Here is an 18,383-nt window from a genome sequence, read left to right as displayed (position 1 = left end):
GCTTTATGAGAAGAATAGATATAGGAAGCCAATGAGAGGAAAAGGGCCTAATATAAGCAATGGCACAAATGATGTGTGTCAAGGTGTGCTACAGAGGTTTTATAAGTCAATATCTCTGCAAAGCAATGTTCTTCTTGGTATTACGGAGAGGCCATCAAGGTATGAAGATTGCTGTGGATCCGAGTTGCCATTTGGATAGATGCCAGAGTTTCATCCACACTGACAAAAAGAACTGCTGCTATTGAAAAACTTCAAAATACCCAATGCCTCCAGGTAACATCAGTGATAATATTTTAAAAGAAACATTTCCCAATGCTCTTACATGATATGGGAACACATGTAATGAATTTGTCTATCCTTTTTCTGAAAAGACATACTGTTATAGTGTCTAAAGTGTGAAGCCCATCCCAAGAAACATCAGTTCATCACAGAGCATATTCATGCACACACACACACACACACACACTCATTAAGTTAATCCACATTTTTATGGAATTTAGCAGGAAATCAGAGTACATGTTGGAAAAACCCACAGAGGTAAGTAGAGAACATGCACACTTCACACAAACTGGATTTGAACACACTTCACTGGAACTTCAAGGCTGCAGTATTAAGCAACGCACTCTTGTAACATTAATTATTTAAATATAATTGACACAAATTGCTTATTCCCCTATATGCTAACAATGCTTTCCTGTAATTTTGCAATTTATTACAGTAGATCGAGGCACAGTAGATGGTGGCACAGTGGTACAATCGTAGTCAGTGTGTATTTTGCGCATTCTGCTTATGTCTGCGTTGTATTATCTACTGCTTTTCCTCCAAAGAAATGGAAATCGAACACTATAAATTATCCCTGTATGAGTAAATGTACTCTGTGAAATAATAATTACAAAATGGGTGGATGGATAAAAGCAAACTCTGTGTCCTATGACTGGTACAGAAACTTATGCCAGAAAGCATTTCTTTATTTCTGTTGCAATATTTTTCTTTTCTCAAACCAGCTGCTAATATACAAACTTAAACTTATTCTGAATTGCACATTTAACAAATAATGAATACATAAGGCAGAATCTTGCAGACAAAGTGCCTCATTGCATTGTAGATTCTTAAACAACACGATGTGCTTGTGAAGTAATGTGGCTAAAATATGCTAGACAAGCTGCTGCTTTAAGACAAATTTTAAGAAAATGAAGGGGCTTATCACAGTGGATGGTTTCTTTTCACGTGTATAGGGAATGATTTTGGTGTTAATTAATGTCCAAAGCGCAAGTTTAATATTTTAATAGAAATGGTGTGGCATGGGGACACAGTGATTTGGTCTATTTGTCTGTGGAGCATGCCATTCTCCCTGTCTGCCTGTGGTATTTCTTCCCCACATCCTAAAGACGTACTGTATGTTAGAGTAATGAGCAATTCTAAAATAGCCTTATGATGGACTGGCACTCTGAACAGAGCCTGGTTTTACCTTACATCTAATCCTCCAGGGAGAAACTCCAGTGCCAGAGTACTGAATTAGATTAAGTGGGATTGAGAATGTAATGTTATGTTAATACAGACCCTAATTTAAGCTTTATTTTCATTGAATCTCTGAATAATACAGCATGGTGTGGTATAATAAAAGTGTAATTTTACTGCAAAGGGTATAATTTTTCTTTGCATTATATGGAATAAAAGGATTACATGAAACATGGATTTCAGCAGCTGACAACATGTTTTGATTTTTATAATCTGATTCACTCTGGCATAATCTCTTTTAAATACAGAAGAGGCTATTATCAACTATACAAGTATGATAATGATTACACTTCTACACGCTTTTCATTGGATACTTCAAGAGTAATTAACATTTGACTCAATTTGCATAGTGTCTCTGAAAACAATGCCGCAGGGATGATTCCTGAAAGAAAAATATTATAGGCGAATTGGAATAAACAAAACAAGAATTCTGTGTAATTGCAGTAAATCACTTCATAATTATATTATAATTGTCAGTAATTACTGCATATTTGGTGCCATCTAGTAGACAGAATAAACATTATAAGGGAAAAAAGAAATGCTTTGAAATGCTGGTGTAATAATTTGTCTGTATTTATTTATGTGGAGCTATATTTGTCTTACATTAAAAATTATGGTTTTAATTATTTCACATTTTATTACAATGTAAAAAATACTGTACATTCTTAATGTAAACATTTCTTTCATCAGATTGGAAATCTCAGCCAAAAATAAAACACACCGTCATTACACTTTTTTTTTTTAAAATGATCTATCATTAAAACCAACTGTTATTGTAAAATATAGTTACTGCAAAAAGATTCCCATGAACATTTATTGTTTGCCTTATTTTACAGAATTAACAGCATTTACTGTTAAGGAACATTGCATATAACTATGTTTACTGCAATAAAAATAGTTTAAGGAACTTTCATTTAATTCACTGGAAGATACTGTAACCTGTCATCACATTCTTGCGATGGTCTGTTATTTGGAAATTCAGGTTTTGCTATGACAAGTATGGAGTGAAGGTGCACTCGTAAGCAGTCTTTGGGAATCAAGTAAAGCTACGAAATATAACAAAAAGATGTTTATTAACAAATAATAAACTAAAAATGGGACAAATGTAAAGAAGTTTGTTTTGTCTCTATAATCAGAACGATGCGTTCCCTATGTGATGTTAATTGTGGAGGATGCCGTTTTCTAATTTCTCTTGCATCAGTGAATATTTCACTTCATTTATTCTTCCAGGACTCCTAGTCTATATTTTCTTTGGCTTTGACTACCCCATACTAATTTGTAAGATTTTAAACAGTTGTACATTATTTGTCTGGTGTTTTCTTAAAGTGCATTTTGTTTTACTTGCACTTTTGTCATTTTGATTTACTGTGCATTTGCTCTGTAATCAAACATGGCTTTTGGCTGACAAACAGTGTGTGCTCAATAGAAAAGAGTTACCCATTTTGGCATATGACAAATTTTCTGAAAACACTAATGTGAAGAGAAAACTTTTAAAACAAAAATAGTATGTTCAAAATGTTTCAATTTAGTGAGGACTAAGCCTACACCGAAAACTGTATCTTCCACTGTTCCTTGTGGTGATAGGTATTACTGTGTTTTTTTTTTTTAGGCTCCATGAGGCACCAGCATCATTTCAAAATCTGGTAGACAGACCAAGAGGCAAGTGTAGACTTTCTTTGGGTTAGTAAGATAGTATGTAAGTTTCGCATTATGTTTTTCTGAGGTGGCTTCACCCCTTACTAAAATGACAAAGAAACAAGAATTTACTGTGATATTCCTCTTCCACAGATTTGACTCAACCTTCTGAGGACTCTAAAGAACTTTATGCTCAGCTCCATCAGAGGTTGCACAACAATTTGTGTTCTAAAAGAGATGCTTCTGAGACAGGACTTGGAGCTGTTGTGAGCCTCTGTTAAATTATATTAGATCTTTTATTTATAACCATTCCATCCATTCCTAGTTGAATTGATGTATTTAAATGCCATTATTGGGGGTTTTGAGGGCTGCAGATAAAAATATACCATTAGTTTTTTTTTAAACTAAACTTTAATTTTGCTTTGGTTATTTTTCTTACCATGTTGTGTAGGTATAACCAAGACAGTTTGTGCCCTGGTTGTTAGGGCCACTTTTGTGTCTCTAAAGGCATGTCTTACAGAGGTCATAAGATCACTTCCTTACCCAAGCTAACAGATTCTAAAACTATCTTTTTACCTAGTGCTTTTTGAATACCTTTTGAATACTCATGTTCTTTGAACTTTGTCCATATTGTTTCGATCTTGATTTTTGTCTCATGTCTTGGTTTTGATAACAGTATAGAAGACTTCTCTATTCTCAATCCTTTCTCTTGTTTTTGTCCATGTCTCTGCTCCTGGTGACTATTTCAGATCTTTTTGCTAGTTCTCTAGGATAACACCATCTTCACTTTTAATTAGGCAGATTGCTACGAATAGGAGACTAAATGGCAGAGATTTAAAGAGAAAACTGAGAGAACTACCACAGGATGCACTGGATAAAAACTAAATAGATGAGATTGGAAATCAATATATGTGAGCATAACCATCCCAAAATTACAACACAAACTAAAATAATTTCCAGAATGTTACCTAAAATATATATTTTTTCTTTTACAGTGTTTTATATACAAAATGTTTGTTACGGCAAAACAAAAGGTAACATAAAGAAAAAAAAAATAAAATCATACAGACTTCCTTGTAATGAACATTAACTGCAACCTCAAACCATGAAAAAGATATGTCACAAATGAAAATAATGCCTAACAGAGGCACTAAGTGTTAATAATAATAATAATAATAATAATAATAATAATAATAATAATAATAATAATAATAATAAGTTGCATTTATAGAACACCTTTCACAAACCCAAGGCCGATTTATATATAGATGAAAAAAAATTCAGTGTTTTTATCATATCAGTTACATCATTTCACTGTTGCACTCAGAAAAGGTAGTCTACAAAAAATGTACACATTGTATCTTTGTTGTATAGTCAAATAGTAAAGTCACCTTACATCTTCCACGTCATGGTTTGGGAGAGTTGAGAAATAGTTAAATATGTGTTCTTCAGCTAGAAACTTTGGGAGCAAAAGGAAGATGACTAGAAGCTTCGGTTTCTGTTCTTCTCTCCTCCAGGAAAGAGATGCAAACATTAGTGGTCATGGAGCACCTCAAAGGTACTGGAGGAAACCCTGGAAGTTTAGGCTTCCTCCAAGAAACGCAATATGAGGAGGACCTGTTCCTGTGACAGCCTAGAATCTAGTTTTAGGAAGTGATAATTTGTTACTGGACACTAAAGGCACAATGAATCTCCTAAAGAAGCTACAGTCTACTCTTAGTATATTATAGGAATGAAAAACTAATCTATATAAACGCTAACCTTTACAAGAAAGAAAAAAAAAAAAAACTGCAAATGAACATAACTAGCATATCTAGATTTCAGTACTGCCTCTGGTGTCCTATCCAAAGGTTCACAGAGTGATCTCACAACTTGTATATAAAATATACACTGTAACAATTAATTAATACATAAATGCAGAAGAAGTGGTTTAGTTTCCATGTACATTAATGGCAGCACTTCTGCACAAGCACCTTCACCACATGTTAGCTGTTAGATGGTGAAAGCATAAGAGACAGTTAGCCAATTAGAGCCAAGGGAACCTGGTGATAAATGTTTTGTAGACAATCCCAAATGATTCATTTCAAAAATATAACATATTATTTTCCTGAACTGCATTTAGCATATGCATTGTTTCACATAACTTGCTATCTAGACTAATCTGTTAATCATGGCTGAGAAAGACAAAAAATATGATGGTTTCTTTTGATTTAAAACTCTTGCACACAGTTTAAAGGACAACAGTCTTGATATTTTTATACTTACTATTGAAATGACACAGAAGTAGAATGTTTGTGACATATATGTTAAGAGCAAAAATGATGTTTAGTACTCAAAATCTGTGCCAGACTACAATCTGTGAATGAACAACTGGATCCATGTCTGTGAATGTAACAAAATCTAAAGCATTATTGGCCACTATTACAAACTAGAGTGCATTGGGCATTGGGCTGTGGACCTCTAAGTGGAGTTGGAGATAAACGGCTGAGAGATGTCATGTGATTTTTAATAATTCTGATAATTTATTAAGGAAATAAAAATTAGCAACTAAGTCCCATCCCCTACGACCATTATACTAAATCACAATGCACTTTATACAGAGAAAACCAGATTTTAACAAAGCCTCACTGTCAAATTTCAGGTCAATTCTATAAATCAAATCTGCACAACTGAATCAAATCAAGAGTGATTATAAAGCAACCTCTGACAAACTCAGGTAAAAGAGTTTAATCACTGGTCCTGCTCATTTTATGTGCACCTATGACATGCACAATCAGAACTTTCACATACAGTACAATAAGTGCTCCACCCTTCCATAATACAAGCATGGAAGCAACAGTGCGGTTTTAGTCAAACAATGGGCAAACAAAATAGTGAGAGATAGTGTGCTTTATAGGAACTGAGATACTGGAGTGTTCAGTACAAAGTAAGAAAACAATTGTCAAAAATTTCTTGGATTCAGGACCCAATGTGATGAATGTAAAAATCTTCATCATCATATAGTATATAAGAGTTATCAATGTCAAAGAACTCTTGCCTCTCTAACCATTAAAAGCATTGATGGTGCTACTTTCATCTGGGATTCTTATCGTGTTTAAAGGCACATTGGTAGGCTGTGGACGGCACGGTGGCGCAGTGGTAGCACTGCTGCCTTGTAGTTAGGAGACACGGATTTGCTTGCCTGTGTGGAGTTTGCATGTTCTCTCCGTGTCTGCGTGGGTTTCCTCCCACAGTCCAAAGACATGCCGGTTAGGTGGATTGGCAATTCTAAATTGGCCTTGGTGTGTGCTTGGTGTGTTTGTGTGTGTCCTGCGCTGGGTTGGCACCCTGCCCAGGACTGGTTCCTGCCTTGTGCCCTGTGTTGGCTGGGATTGGCTCCAGCAGACCCCCCTGACCCTGTGTTTGGGTTCAGCAGGTTGGAAAATGGATGGATGGTAGGCATAGACAAATGTATTGTTTAATATTTTAGTTTTTGCGTGTTTTTAAATGTTGCATTTAAAACTGAACCATTTGTGTTTTTTATCTCCTTGTTCCTATTGGAGCAGAAACACCATCATGGCTTTCATACAGTTGAGTGTCTAGGAGCCCACAATTGTTTTTTTTGTGTTTAATACTTTTATATAGTATTTTGAATCTACACTTTCATTTCTAGTGACTTGATGTGACCACAGTCAATACTGTTTTAAATGGTTTTTAGTTGTGTGCAGGTGTATCTCTCCATTTCCCTGTTTGTATAATCCAAAAATAATAATCAATATTTGTCTATCCTTCTCTTACAGGAATCACTTCTTAGTGTTTCCTGTAGGGCAGGTAAGCACATGTGCATGTAAACTAAGAACTGTCCAAACTCAATATTGAATAAATAGGTTTTATCTAGCTGAATAAAGTTCACCATGTCCACTATTCAAATTCCTTTTTATTTTATTCTCCTTTTTACATGCTAAACTGAAATGGCTTAGTAAGTAGGATCAACTGAGTGTGACAAGCTTCTTCATAACCTACTTTGATTCTGCTGTAGCACAGAGCAAATAAAAGATAATGACTGCGCACAACAAGAGGGCAAAAGCTGGAAAAAAAATATTCTAATAGCAGAGAACAGGAGAATGCATGCTGCACATATTTAACCCCAGCTCCATCTTTTAAGCACAAACCCTCTATATAAGCATAAAACATGAAATATAATAACAATATATATTGCGGACTAGCAGGCAGTGTGCAATTCATGTGGTCTTTCAGTGATTAGCACAATTAGCAAAAAGTAGGATGAAAATTAAGTCTGCCTATTTTGAGTTGTTGTATTTTGATAAGTTCAGATTTCCGTGTTTCTGATTCTTTATATAAAAACAATAAAAACTCCCCCTGCTCGCTTCGCTCACCAACCCCCCTGGCCTGCACTACGCACCAGCCACTTCCCGTCTCTGCCACTCGCGTGGTGAAGAGACGGGCTGAACGCACCCCATGGAGATGTGGTTGCTCCTCCAAAACCCCTTCTTAAACGGTGATGCAATGGGAAACAAATACAGTTTTTTTTACCTCCTCTTTGCTTGATCAGCTGCTGGCTTGTTGCTGCTGCTGCCATGCCACGTGCTCTGCATCTCGCACGGTGCTTCGAACAATTAAAAGCCTGTACAGTAGCTGTCCTACTCTTTGTCTTTTATTTCCAGCCCCGGGCGTGGTTAAATCTCTTGGTAGAAAGTCTTGTCTCGCGATATTTGATATTTTTTAGTTTATAATTTAAAAATGGAATAAGAATCTGAAAATCTAACAACATCACATTAAAGTTGGATACATTCTTTAAAGAATGATAACAAACATATATACGTAAGTTTTAGGCTTAGGATTTTAAATATAGAGAGTAAATATTTTAAACATTTTGGGATTTTAACATCTCTAAAATATAGAATCACATGGTTGTAGAGACTGGTCCTGTAGCAAAACAAAGTGTTTATACTGACTCCATGCTTTCAGTTTGTCAAAGTTGTTAGAAATTGTTGTCTGAGTTGGGCAATTCATGCAGTAAAAAGGAAAATGAACAACTGGCAAAGAAGCCACTGCTGCATGTCAAAAAATACATTTTTATGAAATTATTATTTATCGGACCTCTCAGTCAACCTCTTTTTGGTATCTATAAAGTTGTTTTTGGATATGTTAATTCCTTACATATTTGCAAATTTAAATCTGATCATCAGTAGAAAAGCGCCTGCCTTAACTGTCTACTAAACCAATTAAATGAGAACTACATACCCATGATGGGTATTTGAAAATGCATTAATTCTAATGATGGGCGGTCTCTAATTCAAACAATTTAATATAAAGTCGCATATTTTCTCAAAGGAGTATTAAAGGCATTATAAGCCACACCCTCTTGATCCCTCAGGAGGCATTATAAGCCACACCCTCTTGATCCCTCAGGGTCAAGGTCTGGTAGCAGCAGTGCTGATGAGGGTTATGGCTTTATATGTTTTTGCTTGAAAATAATATGTCTATATATTAGCTACAGCTTTAACAGGAACATAATATACATTTAATTGTAATGGAAGATGAAGTTTAAGAAATGTTCAAAATGTTTAACATTAAAATGCAGTCAAACAGAAATACATTTCAGATTAGTAAGCCTTTTTTTATGGATGCCAAGAAGTAATAAAGCCAAAACAGAAGAAGCATTAAGTGATGAAGGCACAGTAATCCCTAAATTATTTTCTTGAATCATGCAGATTAAAGTATTTTAAATTGCAATCATAAATTAGGGAAACCGATGAAAAATTGGATTCGCTTGACTACAGATTTCACTAGCAAGTAAAATTCGCTGTTATTATTGGCTAAGAAAAGAAGCTAGGCCCTCTAAAGGTCTCGGCTGCTATCACATGCCATCTGTATTTTCATTCAAAACAGAAACTCTGACGCTAGAGAAGATCTAAGTTCAAACTACTTAAACTCTCTCTGCCCTCTACTGAGAAAAAAAGGCAAGTTTCAGAGATGCTTTGAAAATGGAAGCTTGCTATTCATTTAGCTTCAGGTTAACCTGAAATTGGTACCATGAGAGGCACAGTCCAGTATAGACTAGCTCTGTAAATTGGATGGTCACAGAGGTATTTGGAATTAAGAATGTTATCATCAGTATAATAATCTTTTGCTATTTGATGTCTTGCCCTCACTCACAAAAGCTCTAGGCACCTTATTTAATTATTCTGAATTCAGATTTTTATTAGCTTCGAAGACAAAATAACAGAAAAAATTATCTTTTTACGCTTTTATTTAGCTATGTTTAAGTAGGACAGGATAATGAATATAACATTTATAATACACACAGCAAAATACAGATTTATCAAAATCTATTTTACACACCTATAACAGGAAATGTGAATTTGCCATTTTCTTTGTACGAGATATTAATCTGGAAGTTTTAAAATTACAATATAGCTTCAGAACATTATTTTATTCCCAGTTTCTCCATTTTCCTCCTATATACTAAAGCAGCAGTTCAGTCCCGGGAACTTCCTACAGCTGCAGGTATTTGTTCCAACCTATTTTATAATCAGTGCTTCATTTTTACTTTTAACTAGTCTATGGTAAACTGATCTGTGCTTTGTATTCTCTTATTACAATACAGTCTGAAATATTTGTATTTTTGTTGAAACTTGAAGTGTTTAAGTTTTCTTTGCCATCCATCCATCCGTTATCCAGCCCACTATAACCTAACTACAGGGTCATGAGGGTCTGCTGGATCGAATCCCAGCCAACATAGGGCGCAAGGCAGGAGACAAACCCCGGAAAGGGAGCCAGCCCACCACAGGGCACACACACACACCCACACACTAAGCACACACTAAGGACAACTTAGAATCGCCAATGTACCTAACCTGCATGTCTTTGTACTGTGGGAGGAAACCGGAGTACTCGGAGGATAACCCTCGCTTACATGGGGAGAACATGCAAACTCCAAGCAGGAAGGACTCCTAACTGCGAGGCAGCAGTGCTACCCACTGCGCCACCGTGCCACCCTTTCTTTGCCATTTTCTTTTTAATTCATTCTTTTCAATAGAGCTTGCTCCCCTAATTGTGTCCAAATCCTGACAAAACTGAATGCTAAAGGGGAGTCATTACTTTAGTGCCACATTTCCTTGTCTGCTCATTTGTAAGAAACGTTTCATAAGGAGCAGACAAGTGCAAATGACACTGAAGTTATTGCTCTCCTTTTGCATACAAAGCTGTTTGTATCTGTGTCTGCTCTGATTACTGTTCATCAGTAGCATCTGGATACAAATAATAGAGTAAACTCTATAGTAAATAGTAGACAAAGCATAAGCATTTAGGGATATCGCAATGAATAAAAACACTCATGAATTTCTTATAAATATCTGTAGGCCAGATGAGTAGCCAATGAGCTCAATTGAAGTAAGAACGATGCACTGATTGTGAATGAATTTGGAACAAAATATTACAGTCATAGAGGTCTCTTGGGGCTGAATTTGAAAACTACAATCTTAACGATATGAAATGTCTAGATCCGAGCCTGAAGGGATAAGCAGGTTATCCATCTCTCTTTCCCAGGTAAAGGGGTAGGTCATGTGGAGGCAATGGGGACCTCTGGGCCCTTAAGGTTTGCATGGCATTTCCAGATCTGTGTCCTATCACCTAGTGTCGAGACTTTAACAGGTCTGCTTACCTGTTGCAGGAAATTGCTTCACAGACCTGTATTTAACATCCCTAACCCTGCTTAGCCCTTTAATGAAACCCCCTTGGTGACATCATCTCACCTGAACCTTTGAGACCAGAAAAATATGAGAATCTAGATCAATTTGATGTATTTATTAAGCACACAAACCAAATTCAAAGTTATAAAGTTTAAATGCAAAATATAAGAAATAGAAAAATAATAGTCTTACAAGAGTTTAGCAGTACAGATACAGATTCAGATCATCCTCTCAATCTTCAAAATGATCTCTGTCTCATTACAAATCTCATTCTATTCTTTCCATAGTGCCCAGATTTTCCCATGCGTTAATTTTCTTCCCACCCTGGATTTTCTCTTCTGAGATGGTGTAACTCTTTCACTTTTTAAGATAAATGGTTTTTTCTTATTGAAATATACTTTTCTTCACAGAAGCAGTGTTTCCTCATTTCTGTTTTCCCAATTTTTAAAGTTGAATATTAATTAAACACATTAATGCGAGTACATCTTCAGTTCAGTATCTCATAATATAACAGTTCAAGACATCAACATCCTGCACTACATTTGTCAGACTTAAAATGACAGTTCAAAAGGTCAGTCTCCGGTGCCATATTTCAGAAGGTGGCATTTTCTTTAACTGAAATGAAAGCCCTCATGTTCAGATGATTTGCTCAATTCTCAAGTTCCACAAAATGAACAGCCAGTTTTTAGGCAGAGGGTTCGCCAGTGGCCAGGGTGGTCTGGTTTCATGACGGAGGTTTAGGTTAATCGGCAACTTTAGCGTAGTTCAGTATGAATGAGTGTGTGCTGTGATGGACTAGTGTCACGTGCGGGGTTATTTCCTGACATGTTACTTATGCTTCATGGATGGGCTCTAACTTAATATGACCCCAAAATTTTAATTGGAAAATGGGTGGTATAAATGGTAAGTTAGTGTGCTCTATGATGTTCTTGTTTCTAATGTGCTTTCTGCAACCCTTTAATAGAAACTGAATGCTTAAATGTATCAATTGACCATTTAGAAACAACAAATAAATATAAATAACTCATTATTTAATGTGAACATTCATATTTTATGCATTTATACATGCAATACTGAACATTACTTCATTAAACTGGTTCCCTCCTAAATTATTGGTTTTCCCCTTATGCCCAGTGCCACAAACTTAGCCTGTCACTGAAGATGACATTAAAAATGAGATAAGGCATGTTCACTAAGTGAGTGGTTCAGTGGTTGGCACTCCTGCCTCAACGGTAAAGAATTCTTTGTTCAAAGCACTCCTGTCTGACAGGAGTTTGCAGGTTCTTTACATGTGTCTGCTCTCTCCTCTATCCCAATGCTGTATGTGTTAGGCTAGTTGATAATACTAAATTATGTGAGTGAGTGTGAGTAGGTATACACTGGTGCCTTCTCTGCATCCAGTGCTCCTGGGATTGTCTCCAGCCTTCCGTGAAAATGAATTGGAATGAGCTGAACTACAAATACTTGGAAATGTTATGTGAAAGAAACTCTCTCTTAACTAAGGTAATGTTTTTATTGTTATTTATGTGTGAACTGTAAACTTTTAATACCCAACATATGCTGAATTATTTCTTGATGTGTTATCTAGTAGGAAATGGCATTTTGCAAAATATGATGGTCTCAGTCAGACTGTCATTTTATTATTTGATTTCTTTAATTATTGTAGGAAAGGATCCTATTGTATTTTGTCTGTTTTTCTGTCCATTATCCTTAAAAAATATCCAAGATGCTCACTGACATGGTTTAATATTTGGAACTTGGTGTTAGTAATGTAAGTTAGTGCTGCATGTGAACTTAAACTGCCTGACTCATGATCAAACTGTTTTGTGGTTTATTTCATTTATTAATATTTCATCTACTTATGATTTTGGTGTATTATTCAAATAACCTTTTATAAATACCTGTGACTTCTTAGAAATGAAAAAAAGTATTTCACTTCTAAATAAAATCATAATTTTGGAATTTTTGGTTGCTTTTCTACCGAAAATAATGAAACCATTCGAATTTCTATAAATCTAATTCAGTGTCATGTGGGTATTGAAGTCTTTTCTGGCAGCATCAAGCACAAAACAGAGTGAACCCAAAGGTTACAGTCACACTCATATGTGGTCAAGCTGGAGTCTCTAAACAACTTTATGATTGTGTCCTTTGAATTTTGAGGGAAACCAGAGTACTCTGACATAAAAAAACAACACTCAATGTTAACTTGATACCATCATCCAGAAAGTACAGTGCCATTCAGACTTCAGGCATGACACTGCATTTGAGATGATGTTCAAATTCCCAGAAAAATATTTTTTGGCAAATCCATTTAATCCATTAGAAATACTGGGAGAAAGGTAAGAGCTTTTACTGCCAAACACAGAGCTCCAGAGAGTGCTTACATAGAGTCAGCCATCAGTTCCATTATGAGATAAAAGATGTCTGAGCATGCTAGTATTATAACACAGACTTCATTAAGATCATAATTTTTGTCAGACACTTTAAGCCAACAGTAGTCAGGGTCATTGTAATACTTCCAGGGTAAAGCACTTGAGAGCCAGTTTTGGAAGATTTGCTGACTCTGAGTAGGATGGTTCCAGTTTAATGGTTTTCAGTGATAGGTTTATGACTCCAAATTGGACTGTTTAGAATTGTAGCCAATTACACATTTATGCCAGAATAAAATATATAAATGGCATTTTCAAGTCCATCAAAGGGAATAAAATATTATGAATAGTAAACAGTCTAAAGGAAGATTATATGCCCAGTTGCAATTTGGTTAATAATTAAGTAGTTTCTTATTTAAAGTTATATACAAGACAAGAACCAATACTGAGAATTAAATACAATATTATTTTCATGAACAACAATCATTTATTCTCTTTATAGATTATTACTCAAGTGAAAGATTTAAAAGAATGTAGAATGTCTCTCAATGTAGCACTCAGTTACCAATCAATCTGAATGTCTATGGGATGTACCTGGAGAAAACATACTCATGCACATGGAGAGAATGTGACCAGGCTGGGATTGAAACATACTCTGTGATTGTCACTGAATTGTGCAAACTCTCCCTAGTATTCTTGTAGGTTTTCAAAGAGGATTCCAACTTCCACTCATACCTAGCAATGGGCACCTTAGCGTATCTGTTGACCCTGAACTGGCTTGGTATGAGTGAGCGTTACTGGGAATTGTAAAAAAAAAACACAACTAATGCTTCTACATTCCTGCATTACCTCCAGTGTTAGCCACATAAATGCTAGCCGACTCAGAAGATGGATGGATGTACAGTAAGATAAATCTTTTCAGTTTATGCAAATGGAAACTATGAGGTGACATGATTGAAAATTTTGAAATGTTAAAGGGAATCTGTGCATTCAATTAAAACTGTTGCGTTAAAAAGAGTTCTTCAACAAGAACACTTGAACACGGATGGTTAATTGAGAATTGGTGAAGGGTAGATTTGACACAAATATTAAGAATTTTTTCTTCACACAAAAGGCCATAAACACGTGGAATAAGTTATGAAGTAGTGTGCTGATTGGATATAGGAGACATTAGGTGAGCTTTGTTGGGCAGGATAGTCTGAGCTGTAGTATACTGGAGCCTATCTTGTCATCATCAGGCACAAGATAGGATCCAGTCCTGGAAAGGGCACACAACTATACTCCTAAAAACTGTTGTTGGCCAATTTCTAATCACCAGTTAGCCTAACACACACATATACACACACAAATTTGAGACAAAACTGTAGTAACACAGGAAAGTACACGTAGAGACAAAGAGAGCAGCCAAGCAAGGCACTCAACCCCAGGATGTTGGATCCATGAAGGAGCCCTGCTAGTGGTAGTATACCTGATGCCCCTAACTTGTCTTTGTATGTGTGTGATTGACTGGCATCCCATCAAGGGATTGAGTCCTGCCTTCCACTCCGTCCTGCCAAGATAGTTATGGTTTCTCACACCCCTGTGGTACAGAAAGTGGTTTCATAAAATTAGATCAATGAATTTTGTTACTTAGTTATGTCATATTCTTTGTATCAAGATGAAGCAGCACTCCAAGAAAGATTTTTCCTTTTATTTGAAGCCAAAGAAACTATTGCTTTAATTTTTGCTTTCTCCATTTATTAACTATACAATTTAAATGGAAACCAGATATGGTATTAGCAGTATGTCTAAAGTCTGAACATCTCCTTACTTGTAGCAGCATAAAAATGTGTAGATGCCACAGGGAAATCATTGAGTAAGGTTTGAATTATTTACATTTGCACAGATAGAGCTAGAAAATTAGCCACTTATCTTTTTAAAATCAGAATAAATACTTTATATTTTTAATCTTTACCTAACTTGTTAACTCCTAAAGAATTATAGCAGCAGTGAGAAAAGAAAGCCAATAAAGTTGCTTGTTAAAGTCTATCCACCATTCCATTAATCATGGCCAAGACCAGAGCCCATCCATCAGGTAGAAAGCAGGAAACAATCGCAGATCACTCTGCAAGAAATATTAGAAACCATTTGGTGTGTTTAATTTCTGCCACCCTTTATATTATTTGTGTTTTAAAGAAGCTAGTGCACCATCGTGGATTTTTTTCCTGCCGTGTGCCCAAGTTGCCAGGATATGCTTTGGCACCCGTGATCGTAAAATTAAATTAAGCAGGTTCAAAAATAATAATATTATAGAATGGAGAAGGTGAAACTAAAACCGGACGTATTTCTATTAGAATGTTAAAATATTATTTCAAATTACAGTGACTTTTTTCTTTTTTACATAGGGCACTCCATTTGTTTTATGCAAGTCACATAACATGTTAAGATTCAGATTGACAAATATTTTGAGCTTTCAAGTCTCAATAAAAAACATTATCCAGGCTATTGTGTCTCAGATGTTTCATTTAAGATGAACCAGATGTACGCTTATAAGAATGATTATGCCATTTCCAGATGGAACGATGAACGGTTTGTATTATAATCTCAATTGAGAGACCTGCCTCACAACTTGTTTGTATGAAAATTCTTTGCATTTCTGATGACACATTCAAAGAGCCCAGCAAGGGGGAAGCTGCACGCTTTTAGGAAAACGTTTATGTGGAGGCCTTGGAAACGTTAGGCAATTTCAAACACTTTCATGTTTGTGAGATACTTTTGAAGCTTTCGAGACTTAGAAGGCAATCCCAGAATGATGACATAGCATTCCTTGTCTCCTAAATACATTTAGACTATCAATGCGTGATAAGAGACAAGGGGAGGCACTGTTGTGCAGTAGTTAGCATTGCGGTCTCACAACTCCACAACCCTAGGTTCAACTTCTAGTCGGGACACTTATATGCCAAGTTTGAAAGTTATCCCTCTGTTTGGATGGATTTTCCTCTTACATCTCAAAGACATGCAGTTTGGGATTTCTGGTAACTCTGTTAACCATCTGTATGTGTGTGTGTATTGTGTTGGACTGGCATCTCATACAAGACTGGGCGCCAGCCCTGAGAGTAACAAAATGTTGAGCAATTTTTCCTTTGTTTGAGTTTAGATTTTTCATATAGCTTTGGAACTAATTACTATGCTTCTTATAATCTAGTAAGTATAGCTTTGTAATTCTTACTTTACATGCACACATACTGTAGGTATTGATACTTTGTCTTGTACCCTCACAAGCCTTCCAGAGCCTGCATCCCCACACCATGATGCTGACACCACAATATTTCAAAGTGGATATGGACTGTTTTTGATAATCTGGATTGTTTGGCTTGTGCCTAACCTGCCATCTGGTCTGATGGACAAAAAGCTTAATTTTGGTCTCTTCAAGGCCAGAGAACCATCTTCTATCTGGATTCAGAGTTTCCCATATGCCTTCTGTCCCATGTACTGAAATGCCACGTGTGTGGCTTTCTCTTTGCTACTCTCCCATAAATCTGCCACTTTTGAAGCAAATGCCAACATGTGCTGTATACACATTCTCACCAGTCTCATCCATTGCAAACTTATAACTTCTTCATTATTCTTCTATTACATGTCTCTTGGTGGCCTCCCTCACTAATCTTCTTCTTGCATGATCACTCCTTTTTTGTGGATGGCCTGCTTTAGGCTGATGTACTGCTATGTCATACTCTTTCCAGTACTTAATGGCTGATTTAACTGGACTCCAAGGGATATTCAACAACTTACATATTTTCTTGTCTCCATCCTTTGACTCGTGCTTTTCAATCACTTCTTCACAGAATAACTTGGAGTGCTCTTTTGTTTTCGTTGTGTATGTTAGACCACAATACAAAGTCACCACAAGTAGAACCTTCCAGGTCCAGGGGTGCATTTATACTACAATCAATTGTAACCCCAAACAAGTGATTTTCACTGGGGCCTCTAAATACAAATAGCTGCACCACTGATGGTTTAGGTGTGTCATATTAAAGGGGTGAATACTTATGTGGTCATTTACTTTGTGTTTTATATTTATGATTTATTTAGATCACTTTGTAGAGATCTATTTTCTCCAAAAAATGTCAAAAAGTCAAACTAAATCCACTGTGATTCAAAGTTCTATAACAGTTGTATAACAGTAAAATATAAAACTCTCAATGTGGTGTGGATTTGCTTTTATAGACATTGTATAATACTGTTTCTTGTGCTCCACTTTGAATTTTGTTCTTTTTTGCTTGTTAAAATGAAGTAGATTGTAGCTTGATAACTCTCTACTCTACCCTCAAACATATTGTAAGATTTAGTACATGTTTTTGTATTTTCAGTTGCCCTTGGTAAAACTACAGTGTATGCTAAATAAACAGATAAAGAAACCAGTCAGGCAGAAAAGTGGTACAGTGCGTAGCTCTGTAGCTTCATAGACCTAATGTCCTCGGTTCAAATCCCATGCCTGGTTGTCTTCCATTTGGAATTTTCATATTCTCCCGATGTTGGTGTGGGATATCCTCCAGGTACTCTGGTATTTCCTGCCACATCCTCAAAGACATGGTGGTTAGATTATGTGGCAATTGAGAACTGATACTTTATAAATGTGTGTGGGCCTGCTTTGGACCTATGCTTACTTCAGGGCTGTTGTTTACCTCACACCCAGTGCTGTTGGGATAGACACTGCCTCACCATTCATTACTGAGGTTTGAAAAATGTATCTTTTATTAATAATCATGTAGATACTGACGATGAACAGATTTGAATTTTGCACTTCACTGCTCATTAATTTTACAGTTACTAAAATTGTATGCATTGTGGCTTGTTTTCATGAACTGCTCTGGATAAATGTATAAACTAAATAATAATAACAATAATAAGTACAATAATAATCATGATAATTGTGGGACTGATAATTTGCTAATGAATTAGTATTTTGTTCTTTAAAGCTTGTACTCTACAAAGTGTCAAACTGTACATAAAATGGTGAGTTTTTAATAGGTTATTTTGGATAAAAGCATTTGCTACTACTACTATAACCGCTAATAAAAATAATAATAAGAAGAAGAACATTAATAATAAAAAGCAGTTACTGGTAATCTGGGGATTGATTTGAATATTTTTCCCTATTGCTCGTTAACTTTGTACTTTATAGTCA

This window comes from Polypterus senegalus, chromosome 17 (assembly GCF_016835505.1).
Source record: "Polypterus senegalus isolate Bchr_013 chromosome 17, ASM1683550v1, whole genome shotgun sequence".
NCBI lineage: Eukaryota > Metazoa > Chordata > Cladistia > Polypteriformes > Polypteridae > Polypterus > Polypterus senegalus.
The sequence above is the reverse complement of the archived record's forward strand: the minus strand, read 5'-3'. Positions refer to the sequence as shown.